Below are 22438 nucleotides of genomic sequence, written 5' to 3' on the forward strand. Positions count from 1 at the left end.
ACTTATCAACTCTTTTTCTTTTACGCTTATATCCATTATAATATTATAGAGTTCTCTCTCTCCGACGACGACGTCTTTCGCGATTCCAAACAATAACAAAAATATTACACTGCGTCGTCGTTAGTATCGAGTCTCGTAACTAAATATAAATAAATATGTGTAATGTATATAATATGTACAAACTTACGTGACTATTGTCATACGCATCATACTCGCACTCAATGGATCGTCGATCACCACTGAAATAATATACCGCTTTGGTGCGAGATTTCACGACGTAACCTGTGCGTGTGCACAGGAAGATACGTACGTCGTGCTTCAGAGAGAACGGCGATCGATCTATACTCGAAAACATGAATAAAGTAATAATTTATGATTACACCGGATCAATACCGCGAACGCGTATGATATTAAGTCGTATTGAAAGTTCGCAAATAACGCAACCGTATAGAATGTTGAATTTACGGAAATGCGAAATTCCCAGTGCGAAGTCGTACCGTATACCTAATCAAAATTCAGTTATGAATTGACATAACTGTTTCAATACAGCACGCCGTGTATTGAGTTCTCGACGATCTCTCCCATTCTTCGATTTAAATTTTTATTTACGCCTCGAAAGAACTTAAACCGTTATGAAATACACTTATTTTATGCATCCAGCTATCATTCACGAACCACCAAAAAGTAAAATAAAAGTGCAGGGATATTATTTTTAAGAAACGAAATACTTACATGATTTTTTAAATAGATAACTTGATGATGACTCTACGCCTTTTTCAGTATCAATGCTTACCTTTCGTTTTTTATACATCCTCAAAGATTATTTTTTATGACGGTTTTTCTATTATATCGAAATAAATTAATACAATGATAGATTAAGTTTGTGTTTCTAAATATTTGATATATCAAAAAATATAATATTAGCTTAATTAGGCCTTAGATTCAAGGATTTCATGCTTAAAAAAACATAAAATTATTTATGCATTAATAACCTTAAAAATTATCATAATATATGCTCTATTGCTCTAAAGATATGTGAAAATGCTAAAATATGCTCTTAAAAATATTTTAGTTTTTATTAAAAAGTCAAAAATTACAAATTTACTTATTATTAAATAAGGAATTTTCCCTTAGGCGTTTTTAATTTAATTTTCACAAAAAAAAAAAAAGAAATAAAAAAAACTGTACCTAGTCTAGAATATTATTCTAACCGTATAAACGCAAGACAAAAATATACGTACGATACAGACAGACGAATTGACATCAACTGACCGTATTCGGCGTAATCTTTATCGCCCGACTTAATTTTTTTCATAATATACAAATAATTGGGAAAACACACGCTAGATAAATTATTTAATAATTTATTTTTAATTATTTTAATCTATTTTTTTCCTAATTTCTAGAAAATCCATATTAATAAATACTGTATAGTATGTTTTAAATATTATTTTCTATGTCACATATTATTTTAATTTCTTTTAAATAACACTTGTGAAATATGTACATAAAATACAAATATAACAGACTATACATAGAAAAAAAAAAAATTAATTACTTTAAACTTCTAGTACCTACTATGAAATAAATTTCTACATTACTATAAACTATGTTTTAAATGATTATTGAAAAACATACAACCTTCTTTAAATCCCTTATTATTAATTCTTTAAATTAATAATTATAAAAATAAAAATTATATAAAAAATAATGTTATGTGTGGGGAAGTGTAGTTGTTAATTAAAAATGAAATAATAACAAATATTCATAATTACGTTCAATATTTTTTTTAACTACCAATCATTCGGAAAAATTGTTTTTTTTTTATATTTACCAATATGAGTATATTACTTAACATTATATCTATAATATTTTATGTCACCACCCTAATCTATTAATTTCTATAATCTTTCTTCTGTCACTATTCTTTATAGCCCCCTTCATCGTCTTAAATGAAATTGGTCTCGAAATACATTTACATAATTAACCAAAAAAAAAAAAAAAAAATCACGTCATCACGCCTTTATACATAATATTCTAAAATGTATTCATTGTATTATTTGAATACAAATATAAATATTTAAAAAAAAATTTAAAAAAATACTTTGTATGTACATAGTATAGTATATACATAATATATAAACATGGTAGTTATTAGACCTTTGCATTTTGAGGGCACACATTTTTGATATTGGTTTTGCAGGTATTAATTGATAATTTTTAATGTACTTCTAAAATGCTCATAACTCTGTAATGTGGTCAAAGATGATCCATTAAATATATGTTGTTCAGGGAAAAAGTTTGTTTCTTTTGAATATATAATAACCGTAACACAGGAGCACAAAAAATATTGGGGATCTTAATATTATAAATAATTTCAGATTAGTTTCATAATAATTAACATATAAAATGTATTATAACTTACCAACACATTTTAGTTTAACAAAATGTAGGGCTGTATGGGAGTTCGGGTGCGCGTGATGGTAATTGCGGAGAACTGCCGTTCTCTCACATATTGGAATTTGACTATGGCTTTAAAATAAAAAATGTGGCAAAAAGCAGGGGGACTTAATATATAGTCAGCACACGTAACACGTTGTGCTTATGTATAAAATATATGTATATACTAAATACTTTTAATGTACATTATAGTTATAAAATGATGTAATAACCGTTACAACTCGCTAAATAAATCCCATGGTAATTGATAAGTACTAAAATACTTAATAATACTCCTAGTTTTAAATTGTATTGCATATCATTTATCATGATATAAAAAATAACAGTCAATTAATATTTACTTGGTTATCTTAAAGGGTCGATAGTTAAGGCAGTTTAAAATTACTTAAAAATTAAAAGAAGAATATTTTCGTGTTAAAATGATTTGATTTTTAGACTACAGTAAAGCATTTATTTTGGCATTTTACCTAAATGATATAATATACTTTTAACGGTTGTCAAGTTTTCCTTCTTTTGAACAACGCGCAAATCGTGCGCAGTACAAAACATATACAGATAATATAATTAACTCGTTATTTATTCGAATGTGAAACGCGGCAGGGGATTATCCATGAATAATGAAAAACCGGACCCCATATCATATTATAATACGTAGGTAGGTATACATTAAAATCATACCCGTTGACGATATTAAATACATGAACGCGATTCGCTACCGTCGTAACACCACAGCACTGCGACCACAGGGTAACCGGCCCCTATTGGCATCATCATTACCATTTACCGCATATATAATATAACCTAGTCACTAGTCGAGAGGTCTGACGTACCTACGTAACACGCGTGTGTGTTGCGTGTGCCTGCATTTTGTTGAAGGAAATTATGAAGGGAGGATCCTATAATGTATTATAGGAGTGTGTATGACATGATAATAAAATATAACATATATAAGTAGGTACTCTATGTGATGTGGCAGTGGAGCCGTTTTTGTTCCCCCCTCGAAAACTGCTGGAGTAAAAAATATATATATTACATGCAATCATTTACTATAATGCATTGTGCACGCGGTATCGCCGATACACTATGACTATATTACATACTATTATAATTAGGGTAACTCTGAGTGTACATTATATATGTATACTACACATTATATCTCTCTGTTGTTAAATAAAAAAAAATACGTATATTTTATACCTTCCACAAAATATAATTGCTATGGCAACCAAATCATAAATAAATTACAACTATTATTGAATACTTGACTAATATTTTATTTTCTATGTATTTTATTTATAAATATTTTAAATCGCAAATATTGATTATTTCAAGATAATCAGAAAAGGGGGTATCTTTGGGTTGTGAGGACGAAGTTACTACAGGGCCGTTAGCGTGGGCTGAGGAGATTTGGTGAACAAAATGAGTAGAGGGCCAAAAATAATAAATATGTAATAATAATATAAGCTCGTTACAAACAAAATGTATAATGTGTAATGTATACATAATAAATCTGTACCTATTTATGTACGTATATACGTGTATACTGTAAATATATGATATTATTTTCATAATGGGCAATTTTCGACGCATATAGCGTGAGCATAAATGCAGAGATAGAATACTTGATGACATAGGTACATCGTAGGTACATATAATACATATTTGTATATTATACATCTGTGGGTATAATATTATAATAATATGATTATTTACATATACCGCGGGTCCAACATATCTTATGAAATAGATCCCGTTATACATGGATCTAATAATATTATAAAATACTGCAGCTAGCCACGATCAAATACAATATAAACTTAAACTGTCTTAACAAAATAAACACAGTCAAAACGTGAAAACAACTGAGCAACTGGTATATACTAATTATATAAATTATTCATTATGACGTATTTAATTAAAATTTAATATTGTTACATTAAACACATTTTCTTAAAAGTCTAAAAAACAATAGGCATCATATAATAAAGATAAACAATTTTTATTTCATTATTTTAAAAGTTTAAAAAATAAATGTTCAACTCTGCTAAACCAATAATTTTTAAATGCGTTGTATGTATTAATAGTAAAACAAATTTAACAGAAGAAAATAGGAAAAAGTTTGTGTTGCAATAGGTATGTTTGTCAAAAGTAAACAAAAAAAATTCGTCTAAAAACAAAATACTAACTATTTACCACCTTGTGCTGTATTCATTATACAAAATACATATTTATCATTCAATTGTTCTCTCGTCAAACTTCATTAGTTTAAAACGTAAAAGAAAGTTACACGAAGATTCCGCATTATGCCTATCATGGAATATTTAATAGTTTTATGTCGTTTAATGACTGTTTGCTAACACAATATTGTTGTCAATTGTCAAAAGTTTACAGATAAAAGACTTATAAGTTAAATGTATTACAGCCTTCAAGCCTATGCACTATACAATAATACTTATTTTAATATACTGTTGGCTAGTTGGCTTATGATAGATGACATTATAATTTTGTAATCGAATAATAATTCTTTTGGTATTAATTTAATTTAGAAATTTATAAATATCACACGCGATTGCATTTAAATTTTAAATACCTACATAATTAGACGAATATTACTATCGCACAAGTTTATATTTTAAAATCGCTGCAACAATATCCGCGTAATATACCCTAATACATACTCGTATATTGTATGATGCGTTTGCACTTTGAACACATATCGTTGTATCGTTAGGGCCTTGCTTACATTTCCGTTTAACTTTTAGTGAATTTCCGTTCCTACAGCGATTGTCTTCTCTGCATAATAATAAAAACAACGATCGGCCCATTTCCCTCGCGATCCCGAAAACGGCGACGCACAATGACATTATATAATATTTATTGTAATTTCACATAGGTATGTAAAGTATATACGCGTTTAGCGTAAAATAGACGATTTCAGAGATCCGACAGACGCTTGATGGCTACACGTATCGACTGAGACCCCGAGTTATAAGCAATTGTTTTCGTACAAGACCCGAATACACATATTATATTATTATTGTATTTTGCGTGTGCTGCGTACATTCCAGACGAGCGGATAAACCACGTTAAAGAAACACGGTCGGGACTATATATAGATTCGATGTATGTGCTATACGCGACGCTGAAGGAATAATATTCTTGACGATTAACATATGCGAGATAAATCCATTGCCGGGACATAACTATATATAGGTTGGTGCTCGGGGGTGTCCATACATACGAGTACATACATACATATATATATATATATATATATATAATATGTATAACGTATTAATGCCTATTTTAATCTATATGCTTTTAGTCCCGTGCTCTTAAAAAAATACAGTTTTAATTACTATCATTACCATGGTCCAAGATTTAATTTTTGTTTACACCTGTGGACTCTATAGCTAGTAGTAACCTTATATGATATTTGCTGTTTCGTTAATATTTTAATAATAATATCCACGTATAGCCAATTATTAATCATACAATTTCCAAAAAGAATATAAACGTATAATAATAATTCTATGTAAAAATAATAATTTATCATGTACCTACTTATTCTTCATAGTGTTAATTTTGAAATGTGTAATAATAATAGGTATATTAGGTATTTCACCATATTCACATTTATATTTGTCTTGAAAAATTATTTGTTTTATTTTACTCGTCAGGTATAAATATTGTTTCTCTGTATAGGTAGACATAACACAAATGTTTACGAAACAGAGGCGTTGTGAGACTACGAAATCTACCTATTATTTATTATACTTGAACGGTTTCAAATAGAACATTAAACGAATGACCGGCCAACTCATGAATTGCCTACGTACTTACTTACGTATTTCAATAAATGAAAAGTTTAAGAAGTCTTCTGATTGGTTCTACATAATAATGATGTTTTTGACTTATTCGTCAAGCTACAACTTAAAACGCAATTTATTATTAACGCAATATGTGATATTATATTATTCCTTGTTCTATGACGTTAGCGAAGTTGAATTTAAGTTTTATACATGGTATTTATTCTAATATATAATATGAGTATATGAAAACTTAATGTATAAGTACAGTTTTATTTTCAAAAACTTTCATAGTCGAAGTCTCGGAGTGCACATGTAATGGCGTTTAGTGTATTAATGTATAATAAGTTTTAACACTATTTTACAAGAACTTAGTTAGTATATACATTAACCATACACTATATATATATATATATATATATATAGTAAACCCAGTGTAATATGGAATTTGAATACTATAGAAACCTGTTTTTATGGAAAATTTTTAAGAACCTATCCCGAGCCTAATGTAATTTTAAATACGTAGTCATATTAATCTAATAATATGTATATTGGTTAAGAAATGAGTTTATTATGTCGTGATGCATTTATCAGTAAAAACAAAGTGTTTAAGACGGTAAGCTTCCCGAAAAACGTTTAGCTAATTTTTGAATATTAATATAAAAGAGGGATTTGAAAAACTTCTTGTGCTTGGAAATCAAAAAAACTAAAATTTTTCAAAATTTTTTATTGGATAAATTTTTTTTCTACCCCTCTAGCTGTTTAAAATGGAAACTGTCTATAAATTTTAAAATATATCTGAATCCAATCGCTTTGAATATTGTACAGGTTTTATTGTATATATTATATATATATATATATATTTGGAAGATTGGTTACACCAAATATTAGCTAAAACAACGTGAGACACAAATTTGTGAACCAGCAATTTGTATATATTTATCACATCTTTGAATGGTTAATAATTTTATCGATACATAAGAGTTAGTAAAATTTGAATAATCGAGTTATGTGTGTTTAGCGTTTGCGTTGTATAAATATTATACGAAAATAATGAGTGCTGCATTTTTCACCATTTAACAATACATGTACCTGTATAAAACATATTTTATATTTTATATTCACATTAACATATTATAGTGTATACTCTTGCTGTTGCAGTGCACTTCATCAATATCAAACTTAAGTCTTGCACAAAAGATAAATTCGGTTCAGATCCGTCTGGATTTTATTTTATTTAAATAGTATATACTACAGATATGACGGATATTGGTATCGTTTTGAATTTTAACATAATCTTCGCCAGTTTACGATGATTGCAGTAGTGAAATCGATCTAATTTACTGATACCTTTATTATATTTTTGCCCGATCAAAAAGTATGCTTATGTGACCGAACAAAACAAAATTAATTATATATATATATATATATATAGTGACATAGCGCACTGATTTTTATGATTCAGCAATTTTGTATTGAATATTAATTGTATTAAAATATGTCGGATAAAATAACAATTTATAATAACTATTATATCGCCTTACTGCGATGTACTTTTAGCTAACTTTTCAAACCATTTTATCGACTCACGCCCACACATAATGTACTTATAAAATATTAATTAACAACATAATACTAAATAAAATACAGATATGTTGGTAAATTTTGGCGAACCACTGTTTTCTGTAAAATGTTTAAAATAAAGAATCATACATTATGGTCGAAAATTACAGGTAATCGTTTACTTACCAGCTATGGTGTTATTTTTTATGTAACACATTTTTGAAAAATAGCCAATATTCCTTTAGGCTGCAGTAGTTTTGATATGAGGTATTCAATGAATTTTCATTCTGCTATTGTAATAACTTTTTTCAACTGCTTGAAATAAATAAAAATATATAATTCTCTACGTACACACGCCATTTACTTTTATATGATTCTAATCACCAGCATATTTTACTGCATTTATATTAGGTACTAGGTAGATACCAAGACAATTTTTTCAATGCCATGATGTTTGTATTTATAATATTAAACCTAATGCTATTATATGTTAATGTTAAGTTATATATTTTTTAATTTGATTAAAAAGTGATTTGCCGTTAACAATCGCAAACTGCAATCAATTGATTAATTAAAATTAATTGTATAGTCGTGCCAGGCTATAATAATACATAACTACTTTTATTTAATAGTCACTTAAACGCGAATGAAATCTGTTTCTCAAAATAGTTTTAAATTTTTGTTTCTCATAATAGGAATTGTGTATGTACTAGATACTACTAACGTATAGGTTTAATGTTTAATTTTAGGTCAAAATATCCAATTAATAATATATTTTTTTAACAGTGATATTTTAATGGCAATAAAGTCTTATTAATTGTTTTACTTGTGAATCAAAATACGGAAGAAAAAATAATAATTTATGAATGCTTTATCTACTAACAAAAATATAATGTATTAATTTTAATGGTATTATACAAGTGTTGAAATGAATGTGCAAGTACCTACGAGTATATTATAATAATTATAATACATTTAAAAATCCAATACTTATGACATGATAATATTATGTTATACTTACGACATAATATGAAGAAACCTACACCAATTTGAAAGTATTTACAAATATAATAGAATTAATATTATTTATAAGCTCTGTATGTCCACTTATCAAAGTATATAGTTATTATATACCAATAATAACTTTTCACAACGATTATTTTTAAAATAATAATAAAATTACTTACAGTACTTTTTATTCCATATTATTTTTTAAACTAATAACTACAAATGCTGATCACCGATCTCGTCATAAAATGTGTATATCACGAAGTCATGACAGGACTTATCAATATTGACACCACTTTAAGTTTATAATATACACCCATACATATTTTTAAATATGAGCTTTTGTTGATTTAGTTTAAAGGTCATCATGTAAATATGCATATTATATGCAATATACAACGAAAACGATAGACAACATTCGATTGAACAATAAATAAACATTATATTTTAATTTGTATAAGTCTATCCTATACACGTAATATTATATATAATATATATGTATTTTAAGAAAACAAAACAATTTTAAGTATGCACGTTGAGTTTGAAGTAGTGGCAATTCGTCATTAACACATTTGTGTGTACATGATTTACAGCTATTTCAGACTTTAATTTAACAAAGATATAATAAACTATACAGCAGATTATACGCGAGTAAGCATTAAAATATATATAATGATATTCGAATTAAAAACAAATTTATGTAGTAAAAGCTTTGCTTATGAAACCTTTTATTTTGTTTTTTTTCTTTTTAACACACTTAATAATTTTTCATATTTCCTTTTAAACGCGGTATAGTACATAGGTACACATGCAACACACACAGACGCGCAAAAGTGAAACGTTGATTTTTTTGTGATACAAAAAACATAAAGGAAAAAAATAGAAATAAATAAATAAAATCGAGAAGAACTGCGCGACTTGACGGGTTGCAGTGAGCAGGAGGATGGGGACGTGCGATACGAGGGTCGAGACAGCAGAAAAAGAAGTATACAACAAAATAATAATAATAATAAAAATAAATGAGATATAAAAAAAAAAAAAAAAAAATAAGAAAAACTACAAAAACAATCTTTGTGCAGTATACGAAAAGAAGAGAAAGCGGGAGTATATTATACAGGGTGCGCCGACGCTTTTCGGGGATTGGAAACAAGAGATAGAGAGAGCTAAAACTTTGTCGGAGTTGAAGGGTCGGAATACGATCGCGGAAAGAGAGACGGTTACCGGCTGGCTGACGGGTAGTAGGTGGGTGGGTAGGTAGGGCAGTAGAGTGATAACAAAGCTTAAGTTTGAGGAGAAGAGAATCTCTCTGTCTCTCTCTGTCTGTCTGTCTCTCTCTCTCTCTCTCTCTCTCTCTACACACACACACATATACATACACATATACACTATACAATTCATCAGGTCGTGGAAGGGGTTGGAGGGAGGGTACAAAGGACTACATATAGTATTATATATATATATATTCAACGACAATGAAGACAGCGGTGGTGTTTCCTTGTTTCATATAAGTATATATATATATATATATATATATTATGTTATACTTAGAAGGGGTGAAATATACGGTCGCCTCGGGGGCCAGAGCGCGTGGTCGGGTCTGAGGGGAATCCGCCAGGGTCCGGGCGCGCGAGAATATAAGGGACGACTGCGACTACGACGTCGGCGGCGACGACGACGACGACGACAACGACGGTCCCGGCGGGGTAGTGACGGCGGTTCCCCATTGGTCGGTGCTCGTAAAAGTTTCACAGCCCCGGGCGCCGCACCCGCCATTCACCTCCTCCTGACGAAGCAACCCTCTGCACCAAATAGCGTCAAGCGCATGCGCTTGTCGACTGACGCAGCGGTGGCAACGGCAGCGGTGCCTGCCTTTCCCGAGTGAGCGATATATACTTATGACTAATATCGTATGTGTTTACATATTATAAAATACATACATATTTTATATACATACATATATGCATTTATACATATATAAAATATATATTATATAGTACATTCGATATACACGATAGACAAAAAGGGTTCGTCTCCTCTGTTTTCAACGCGAAATTAGCAAAAATACGAAAAAAGACAATACTTGAATATTGCATAATGTTATAATAATATGACATGTTATAATGTGATGGTATATAATACTTAGAGATTTGATTTATTTACGCTAAAAAAAATTTCAGTTATACGACGTGCGTTTGTCTAACAAAAAAATAAAACCTGAAAATCTCTAATAACCATTGTCGAAATGTATTATCAAAATACGTCCTCAGTATCATAACGATTATATGAACCATGTGAAGATACGCAATTAAAAATTATTTGAATATGAATTCAATTTAATATTTAATTTAATCTGATATGACCACGATTAACACCCAACGATTGATAGTTTTTACATAATATTGTTTTAGTAATTACCGGGAAAAGTTGACAATTATTTTATGTTCGATGTTCGTGAATTTCCTTACAAATGTTTCATTGGTGTAGATTATATTATTACATTATATTAAATTATGATTTGTTATAAACCGCTATAGTTTTAAACCGTAACAATTTTCACGGATTTTCGAAAACTTAGATAGGCAATTTGTATTTTTATTATCGTATAAAATATAATAATAATATATAATGTTGGTGATGGAGTATATAAGGTCGAATAACTTATACAGAGCGCATACTTTGAATTGTTTATACGTACCTAACTATGTAATATGTATGCACTGTGTACACAACTCGCGCCCTTGCGTCAGTTTTACGTGACGTTCTTCATTCGAATGTTTCGAACAGTGCTAAAATAATAAATATAAGATAACTGCTAGAAAGAAGTCGCGTTGCCGGTCACCCCACAATTTATAAGTAAATTTTCTTATGTCCAACATTTACATAATAATAATAATAATAATAATAATATTACTATAAATATAACCGTTATAAGGATGTTATACACTGCGTGCACAAAGTATTATGTTACAGTTGGCCATCTTTATAATTCGTAACAATATACAACAAACACCACCATGGTTCATCGGCAGAAAGACGTTCATATTTAGAATTTTTGGTTAAATTTTATTTTTACTAAACAGTAAAATATAATATTGTTCATCAATGTTATATGCATAGGTAGGTTTATAATATACACATTATCAATACGTTATGAAGCCCTGTTTTCGTTTATGAGTCCGTCAACCGTGGGGAATATTCGCAATGAAACGATCAGTGAAAAATGTACGGAATTAACGATAATTTTATGATTTCGTCGTTTATTTAAAAATCGCAGGTGGAGGTGATTACCTTTTAAGTACCTATAACGTGTCTGTCGTCTGGAACGAGAAGCGAATGAAATCGATTTTACTATGAATGAATATCACTTAAAAAACGGCGCCTGTCATTAAATCCCTATTTGTGCTATCGTGGTATATATTATATTCTCACGAGTGGATAAAATGTATATGTGCCGTAACGCATAATTAATTGGACGACACTTCAACACTAGTCTATAAATTCGTTGTGTATACTCTTTAAGGATTTTCGACAAAAAAAAATATTTTATAGGTTATTATAAACATTTAAAAAGGTTTTTTTTTTTTGTCAGCATACTACGAGCCAATAGTTCTAAAACTTAAAATTAATTAAGGAAAAAAAAATATTGTCAACTTATATTCAATAATAACTAATATAATTGTACACGATTTTTAGTGAAAAAAATTTGAAATCATCTGGACTTAACGTATATATTATTATTATATCCAACAACAGAAAAGCTACTGCAGTTCTTTTAGAAGTGCTAAGAGTAGAAATTCGCCTTTTAATGATCAATCGTAAATAATATTATATTGAAACGATGATATATTTACTTTGTGGATTATAATGGAATTATTTAAACTGTTTACAAAAAAAAAAAAATGGAGATCTCTGGTGGTCCCTTAAGCCGGGTTCCTATGTATATGTTTACCAGCATCGTAATGGCTATAAAATATTGTCATTGAACAGAAAAAAAAACTTATAGTCAATGTCAAACATCGTTCGACAATGGGTCGATTTTTCCCCTTCTCCTCGTCCCGCGTGTATTTTAATCGCACGAGAAAATAATAATATATCGGTACGTCTTACGTCTCCGTGGAACCCACACACTTTTTGTTTGCTTTACTTACTTGTCTCGCCGTTATTATATAAAAGTACCTACTTAAAACATTACCCATATCAATTGAAGACGGTTTCACGTCTGTTTCCTCTTCACCGGAGTGAGACGTTCACGACAACTAAATAAGTGTACAAAAACACGACTGTGTATATTATGTTATAATCATACGTATGATGTTATAATATAATGGTAAAAGATAAATAAACATAAATCCAACGACCAATATTGTCGATGGCTGTCGTACCTATTATATTACGTATTGTGCACTGCAGATGATCATGATCATTCACATTGTGTTATACACTTATACGTCCGCGTGGCTATTGTAAACGGGTCGTCGGAATTATAATAGGTGCATATTGTACAAATTATTGTGTCACCAGTCGTATTCTGCGAGTACAACCGTAATGCCTGGTGTAGTTCATAATAAACGGCAAGGCAGCTTGCTAAATAAAAGTTGCCGTAAAAACAAGCATATGAGTTTTGAGAGAAATGCATATTTGTATTTTCCATTTTATTTTACCCTTATTATTTAGTTTTCTATTTGATTTATTATAAAATATATCAACCTTTAAAGTTTTTTTAACGTAAAATGCAATGAAATAAGAATAAATCTAGCTGGTACCTATTCGATTTTAGTTTTTATTTCCTCGTCGCGCATTGTTTCTCGTCGTTCTATTCTGTGTACAAGCACATTTTAATATAAGTTATACTACAAAAAAAAAAAAACTTGGATTTATTTTCGTTCAATTTGTATTTATTTATTCTATGTTTTTCTCTTTTTTACTCACGAGTTTCTGCATAATATATCGGGCCAACGACAAAGGGGTCGATATGCGTGTTTTTCTTTGCTTAAATTATATTGTGTGCATTCAGCTTTAACGGAACCAGTATAGTTTTTTCACATTCGCCAAAGCATAATGAGCATCCATACTCATTTTTTTTTTCAAAAATATAATTGTATTATAAAATAAAAATATCCAAAATATTGTACGAGTATTGGATATATATTTTGATACTTCAGTGTAAATGTGTGCGTGTGTCGTTTGCACCTCATCGCGGGTACAACATCTCGGCCCCGGAGGACATAACCTTCAAAGCGGTAATAAAACATATTATTATTGATAAACTGTGACTTTGGCGAGATAATATTCGACGAAAATTAAATATAAATCAAATCTAGCGGAACGTTTTTGTATGAAATAATACAATAATTCGAAGATAAATCACGTGGTATTATATAATATATAGAAATAGGTGAACCTAAATATTAATTTTCCACGGGTCTTACAAAATGAGTAGAAAATTCAGAATTATATTTTTTAAACAGAAACGTCAAAAATTCTATTAAATAAATGTTATGGTTTATGTTTGAAAAAAATACAAACCGTATTATATAATCATGTATGACTTGTGGTTATCGAACTTACCAGATGATCTATAAAATCGAAACTACTATTACATAATAATATATAAATATCTAGCTAGATATTTTTTGATGAATCGTTGGATAAAAAATTAAACTAATAAAAATAAAAACATGTTTAAGCTATTTTGTTTTAAAAGAATAATAATCAAGAATAAATTAAAATTTTTCTGTGAAATATATATAAAATAAAAATGTAACATCTTTATTGATATAAAATTTTAAAAAAAGTTTTTCTAATTTCAACTAACGACATTTCAGTAGAGATAATGCAGTTAATACTTTGTATTAGTTCAACAAAAGATTTGTATTTATTTTACCAATACAACAATAATGATTGCTCAATAGTTGTGTATTAAACTACTGAACGTGTAAATATTATTCCCAGGCAAATTTCGTTACAAAATAAATAAGTTAATATTGATTCGGAACAATTTATTAAGAAAAAAAAAAGCATTTCAATAATGAAATAAACACGGAACACGTTTCTAAAACCAGTGATCCTTGATTTATTTTTTTTTCCGTCAGGAAACCATTTTGTCTTTAAATTTTCAAGTCACTCAGTGTCAGATGCCCGGCCCGAGGCCTTCAACCACCCGCCAATGTATGATTTGTATGCGCAGGAAAAGTTTTAAATGAAATAATAATGGAAGAAAGTATAATAGGAATGTAATACTGTAATAGAAGGTTTATACAATTATATATAAACGTATATAATAATAAAAATAATTTGAAGAAAAAAAAAATCGTCGATTACAACTGTCCACGGTTTGTTTTGTTATTAAATAAAATACGACTCCGTTACTAATCATATATACACACATCAACAACAAACCGAAACAAAACAAACAATCAAACCGTTTGCACACAGTCTCGACATGGTTGTTATATACATTTATATCCTATGTATTTTATGTGATATCTTTAACATCTTGCACATCTATGTTATACCATGGTAATGACTATAGTGTCTTTATAAACTCTATGACGCGCATTTTTATAGTTGATACTCCACACATAAAATTTAAAAAATTGTCACATATCATATGGGTACTAATTAATATCTTTATATCCGCTCAATACTTTAATTGAAGTAGTCGCTGTATCAGCTGGGTATCTGTCATCGTCGTTTGATGTGTAGAACGTGAGCGTGTTCTGCTTTAGATGACACAAAGGTTGGAAAAATACAAAAGTATATGAAATGGGTAACAAAACGCGACGTTTAACGGAATCGATAAACATGACGTAGTCTATTCTTAAACAGCGATATTATATTATTTTGATATAAGTGTAGGCAGGTAGGGCGAGAGTAAAAAATTGTTTTTAATCGAGCGTTTGGAGGTAAACGCGAAGAGTACTGCCCGGGGCAAACATTGCGTGTGTATGTGTGTGTACGTATTTGTCTGTATAGTGAGCTCTAGATTACGTATTTATGATGGCAATTATAGCAATTATTATGATAAATAAAATGTTCAGGGATTTTTTACGAAAAATTAAAATTTCGCACGCGCAAAATCCACAACAAGACGAAAACAGACGAGACATTTCATCGTGGATCGTCGTTTATAGGTAGCTGATAAAGTGCCGTTTCTGCCGTCGGCAACGATATAAAATATAATAACAGCGATAAAGGTGCTGCATATAATATATAGCACGAGTATAATAAAAACGTCAATAGTAAATAGTCGGCCTGGTCTTTTGTCGATAAAATTACGCAAGAATAATACGAGTAGAATGTGAGCCGATTTAATCTGCAGGCGACTAAAATTGTACGGTGTCGTGTTCGAAGTCAAGAGTTGCGGGAAAACATTCTAAAAAATAAATACAAAAACAACGAATAATAAATTAAATAAAAATTCACGAATCCTAGATAGAATAAACTAGAATAAACATGGCTCATACTTTTTAGTAGTAAATAGTCCAACGGTGAAATAAATGTATTTTTTTAAATTAAAAACAGTAAGTTGTTATTATATATTATGAAAGTGTAATTTTCCACTTAACTAAGAGTTTATCATTAAACTGAATCAGGCAAACGAAAAAGTGAAACATTTTTTGGGTGAGTATTAGTACACTTGAAGAATAATGTGAAATATTTCTTAAAAGTTAAAACAATTTTGACCACATTCGCTTTATTATAATTTTAATACTATGATCTAGTTTACAAATTAAATTGTTATGATCCAGAAAAACTTAGTGCAAACACTCAATACATTTCATCTCTAGTGTGATAAAACATAATATTATCATCTTTCATTATACTTGACAATCAATCTACAAATGCACGATTAAAATTAAATTAGTTGAAAAAAATCATTGTGTACACCTTTAAATAGTGTAACGTATTTTCAATTAATTTAAAAATGATAATAATGCATATTGTACAGCTAATGACAATGAGTCAGACTGTTATAATTACGAGTATCTATACCTAACCTTGAAAATTTGGTGCCCGGATATTTTTAGTTTACGAAAGGCTGGATTTCCAGTACCGGAAGCCTTTGTGCTGTATTTTAAAATCGGAACGAAGCCGGCTCGGGTTTACATGAATTAAATCCTCGGAGGAAACTACTCGGAATGGAAAAAAATCTAATCGGACTCGGAACAACGGAGCCGGATCGGATGTGCGTGAAACGACCTTAACACTCGATCAGTTGTACAGTGTCCGTGTGCAGAATAATGTTGTAAATACCGATCGCGATCTATAATGCGAGAAAGCGCAGAGCCACCCCCTCCCCTTACACCAGCGGACTCGGGGAGTCTATACCCCCCTATTAGGCAGTGTAGGTATACCTACCTACATGACATACGTACGTCCGGTGGGTGACAATAAAACACAACATTATAGTAAACGCCGCGTACCTGCACCCGCACGTACACTGCACCCCCCCGCCGCAGTGCCAACGCCGTCGTGCCCGCGGGGCGGAGATAGGCCGTCCCTTTGGCCTCGAGCACTCCGCCCAGAGCGTCGCGCAACCGCTACCGCGGTAGCCTCTCCGGCGGCGACCGGAAAACGTTTGTGTCGCGCAATTGTAGTGCCGCGTCCATTTGTAGTAGCTCCAGGGCCGACGGCGTACAGTATACAGTTGCAGTCCACGCATCATCCGCTGCCCGCACGCGCGTTTTTGTCCGACACTGTAAGCCGTATAATATATGCGTGGTTATAGTGTCATAGTTGTGAATTTTATTTCCCGGCACCAATCCCGCACATTGTTTTTACGAAGTCTCTCAAATTTCTGTTCTCCGAAATCTTCTGCGAAAATACAGTTGTTCACGGCACCGATGACAAAACCATCGTCCGCGAACGAATACTGCTGCTGCACCTCCACTGTCATTCTGCAGGTACGTACCAACCAGACCGTAACGGATAATTTTTCCTCGGCGTTTCTTCATCTCATAAGAAATGCACTCACTTGAATTAATCTATAACATTTATAAATAAATATACGTATGAGAACACTTGTGTTTGTAGAAAGCTCCACAAGAGGTGGCTTCTGGCATTCTTCAAACAAAAAAGTGTGTACAGGGACCCGTGCCTGAGGCCGTACAATTTAGAATTTAAACTCCCCTGCCTAGATATATTACGATATGTGAATATACAAATATACTACCCCTATTCATGCGTTACTAAGGGGGAAAAATTGTTTAAGGCATTTTTTCCTAACTGAGGTATTTGATATTTAAAGAATAAAAAATTTATTAGGTTTGATTTTTGAAGGTCATTTACTAAAAAATAGATAAAACATTTTGTCTCTATTAAATAATAAAAAAATTAACGTTCAATAACAATATTCGTATGTTTTTATCATTAATTATCTATAATTTTTTTTTTTAAATAGCAATTTTATAAATAAATGTTTACCACCCCCGAGCTGATTGCCGCAGTGCCTTATTTTCATCAGAATATTATTATTATCGTGAACATAGTCGACAATTCGACGCGCACGCTCGTCATTGTTGATTTCGTATTTCTTACGATTTACACGCGAATCATTTCAAGTCCCGCGATCGATGGACAAGGTTACAGCAACGACCCCGATGGCGTATTTTTAAGTTCCTAGGCATTCGAATATATATAGGTCTCTGTTATAAAGATAACTACGTATGTTTAGTTTAATAAATTTTTATAATAAAATTATTAATTTATTCCTTACCTATACGAGTCTGATCCGATTTTAATATTTTGTTTTCTCGTGCATTAGTTTTAGATATATATGTTTATTGTATAATGTATAATATTATTATAAACATATTATGCTTGACGCGCTTAATTTTTATTCATATATTATTAAATTATATTATATGGTTTATGTTAAATGAAATGTTTTGAAAAGGTCAGTTTCTTTTCGGTTATTGTCGATTTCCCAGGCTTTGTCGCCGCAAGCGTTTTTATTGATTTCATTTCGACCTAATAAATACGGCACGAAACAAATATCGATTAAAATATAGATATGTAATAAGGTAATATTATAGTTTTGCTACTTGTTAAAAAAAAAAAAAAAATTATAGAAAACGACTTTCCGATCATATTCCATAGTTTGTGCAACGACCGGTCACATAAAGCTATTTAAATGATACAGTCACGCACCAAAAACTGATATTTTTTGAAATTCGAGGTCTATACCTGTCAGACCCACGGATTCTAGATTTTATAAATCGTGTTTTTTTTTTTAATATCATCAAGGAGCGCAAAGATTGGGATATGTGTGCTTTCGGACATAAATATTTTTAAAACGCCACACGTATTATTATAATATGATAAGTTATGTTTAAATTTCGAATAACAGCATTAAAACTAAGTTATTATTGTTTCTTTATTGAATAATTCATTCCATAGAAAGTTTCACTTAAGTAAAACGTACTTTAAAATTGTTTTAACGCATTATTTATGCATAATATTATGTATAATACCTATGGGCTATGATGATTATATTATTGTTTTGATAAAATTGAAATTATTTCATGATATTTTCGGAAATTATTATTTTAATTATAGTTTAATTTTATACATTTTTATGAAACTAAAATTTATAATATGTACGGTTTATAATGCACGAATAGGTATCAATAATATTTTATTTATTATATAGGCATATATATGTTACATAATTAATCATAAAATAAATATTATTATCATGTATATTTTATAACTATTATTGTTCACATAATCATATAGTATGTACTATTATGTTAAATCATATTTTTAAAAATACCACAATAATAGATTTATTAATTGAGACTCTATCGTGTATATTCGATACGTTATTTTTGAATGAGCATCATCCGTTTCGATACAATTGTTAATATTTTTACAATTTCTTAACAGTTTATTTTGTGATTACAACGTACCCAGCGTTGTATGTTGTACACATAAATAATAAATAAAAATTAATAATAATATTCCATATCATAGTTGTTTTATTTTTTAATTATTATTATTAAATATAAAAATCTTATTATTATAAATAAGTATATTTTTTTATATATATATATATTTTAGCGAGTTTGTGTTGATGTCAAAAATAAATTGACTTTGTAATTGAATTTATAATGGTTTTTTTTTTTTTAATTTATGTACATAACAATTTTAATGAAAGCATTATTGGGTTATTTATTAGCATCTTAATATAAAATACAAATAATATTATATAATATTATACTTAAATCATATTTTTTTTTTTTTTAACTCAAATTTCAAATTATTATTAAAATAATTAAAATATAATTTTTAAATTAAAAAATACATTCGTATTTATTTTATAGAAGTAAATGTCTTACATAGTGTAGTATGGTTGAATGATTCGTTATACCTACATATTTTATAGATATATAATTTTATAATAATATGTAACAATCATTTTAATACCATATGAGTTATTTGTCGAGTTTTTGTTTGTTATTTGTTTTACTTTATTTCTTTTGCAAATTGATATAATAGTGAAACATTTAATTCGGGGTAAATATTTTAGAAATATCATACAATTACTACAAATTCGTTAAGTTAATTTATTAGAAAATATTTTTTAGGTTTTAAGCTTTTAAATGATTAAAATCTATAGATAAAATATTTAAGTTTATTGTGCCCAAACCATACAATACAATGTTTACACATTTTTTCTAAGTAACGTCACCTTCAAACTATTTTAATAAAAAATTTAAGTTCTTTAAATCATTTTTAATAAAATATATAAGACTATTAACATTTTAATGGCTACTGAAAATTTTCATTTTTGTAGCTTACTTAATTTAGTTTTATTTCATTAATATTGTTTGATACAATACAACTTAATATTTAAAAACTCTTTTTAATATTAAAAGAAATTATGTTAGAAGCAAAATAGTTTTTATTTTAAAATAAATATATTTAATGCATTTATTTGAACAATACAATATCGTAAAAAATGTAAAAAATAAAAATATGTTATTTATAATTATAATTAATTAACTATCAATGACTATATAACTATATTGGCTGATTATAATCTCGAAAACTTTGTTATTTATTTTTTTTTTTTTTTTTTTTTTTTTTTTTTTAATAATAATTATTACTTACTTAAAATACGAGTATCAAAATTAATTATTAACTTTTAATTTTATTATTAAAAAGAAAAAAAAATTGGATAAAGTAGCAGATTATAACTTACAAGTGGTTACAATGTTTATTTCAAAATAATTTAATTTTCCAACTTTATCTGCTGCCTACATATGTTTATCTTTTTTATCCACAATTACTCTAAATGTTAAGTATCTAGTTATAACTATTACGTGCACGCAAATACATTTATAACATAATCATTATGCAAATTTATAAATGTTAAAATTCTATTTAGCTTTTAAAAAAGAAGTTATCTTGTTCATTAAATTTTTAACTCAAATTTATCTCTGGTACAGATGAAAGATTATTTTTAGTATTTGTATTTTTTATATAAACAGCAAAATTTCAATATTATTTAGTTGCACGTATTATAGTGTTAGGATATGAATCATAAAAAAAAATTTGTTTAAAATAATCGATAATAAAAATGTTATCGCATTTTTTGTATAAAATGTGAATGTTTATAATTTATTATCCTTCATTTATTAAATGGTACCTACTTGGAATTTTTACTGCAGAATTTCAAATTAGAAATATATGTGTATATATTTTAATGTGATTAAACCGGTTTAGCTTCTAAATTTAAGTATAAGGATGGGTATTAATAATTTTTTTTCGACAAGAAAATATATAATATAAATGTAGGTACTTTTAAACTCATATTCTGTACAATGTTAAATGCCATGTTATACTATTTCGTTGGAAATAGCATAAGATAATATTTTTTGAGTAAAAATTTATTACTATTCTTTGTAATATTAGAATGATTTATGTGATATTAGTACGTTCTATCTTATAGATATACTTATTACTTAAAATATACTATATAAATTAGTTTATCATTTAATACAAAATATATGCGTAATATATAATTATTAATATGAATAATTCATATTTCATTAGTTTTATAATCTAATATGTTATTATATTCATTTTTTGTAAAATATTCGGCGTTCATACATTAGTAAATTTTACATTCTAAGTAAGTACATATTATATCCATACATTTTTTTAATAACTCACAAATTTAAACAAAATTAAAAAATAGTATATTTTATTAGTCTAAACTGTTTAAAAAATGATTACATAAATAAATAATCTGTAATATTTTATTAATACCGATTATAAAATCTTACCAAAATCAAATATAATTTAATATAGTACGTCTCACTTATATCACATCTTTTACTACAATATCGAATTTCCAAGCTATGTATTAATTTTATTTTAGATGATAAATTTATTACGTTCATTCTTAAGTCCTTAACTACCTGACATAAAAACGTATAGTCATACACACAAGAATAATAAATTAGTCACATTTATTAGGTAATCACGATGAAGTATTTAAAATTGAAATGATAGTCGGATAATTTTAAGAAGAGCCTACTGTCAAATACAGTAAAATTCGCTTAAAATGATGTTCAAGGGACCTGGAG

General features: G+C 28.7%; 1 protein-coding gene across 1 annotated transcript in view; it reads left to right on the forward strand.

Annotated features, from left to right (window-relative positions):
* Window positions 1-17484: 17484 nt before the first annotated feature.
* The window catches only part of LOC112593056 (transcription factor AP-2-epsilon), a 172918-nt gene continuing 167964 nt past the window's right edge, over window positions 17485-22438 (forward strand). The window contains exon 1 of the mRNA XM_025337290.1: window positions 17485-17746. The gene's annotated coding sequence lies outside the window, so the exon portion shown is untranslated. The remainder of the gene's footprint in view (window positions 17747-22438) is intronic.

This window comes from Melanaphis sacchari, unplaced genomic scaffold, assembly GCF_002803265.2.
Source record: "Melanaphis sacchari strain LSU unplaced genomic scaffold, SCAv2.0 Contig1_pilon_pilon, whole genome shotgun sequence".
NCBI lineage: Eukaryota > Metazoa > Arthropoda > Insecta > Hemiptera > Aphididae > Melanaphis > Melanaphis sacchari.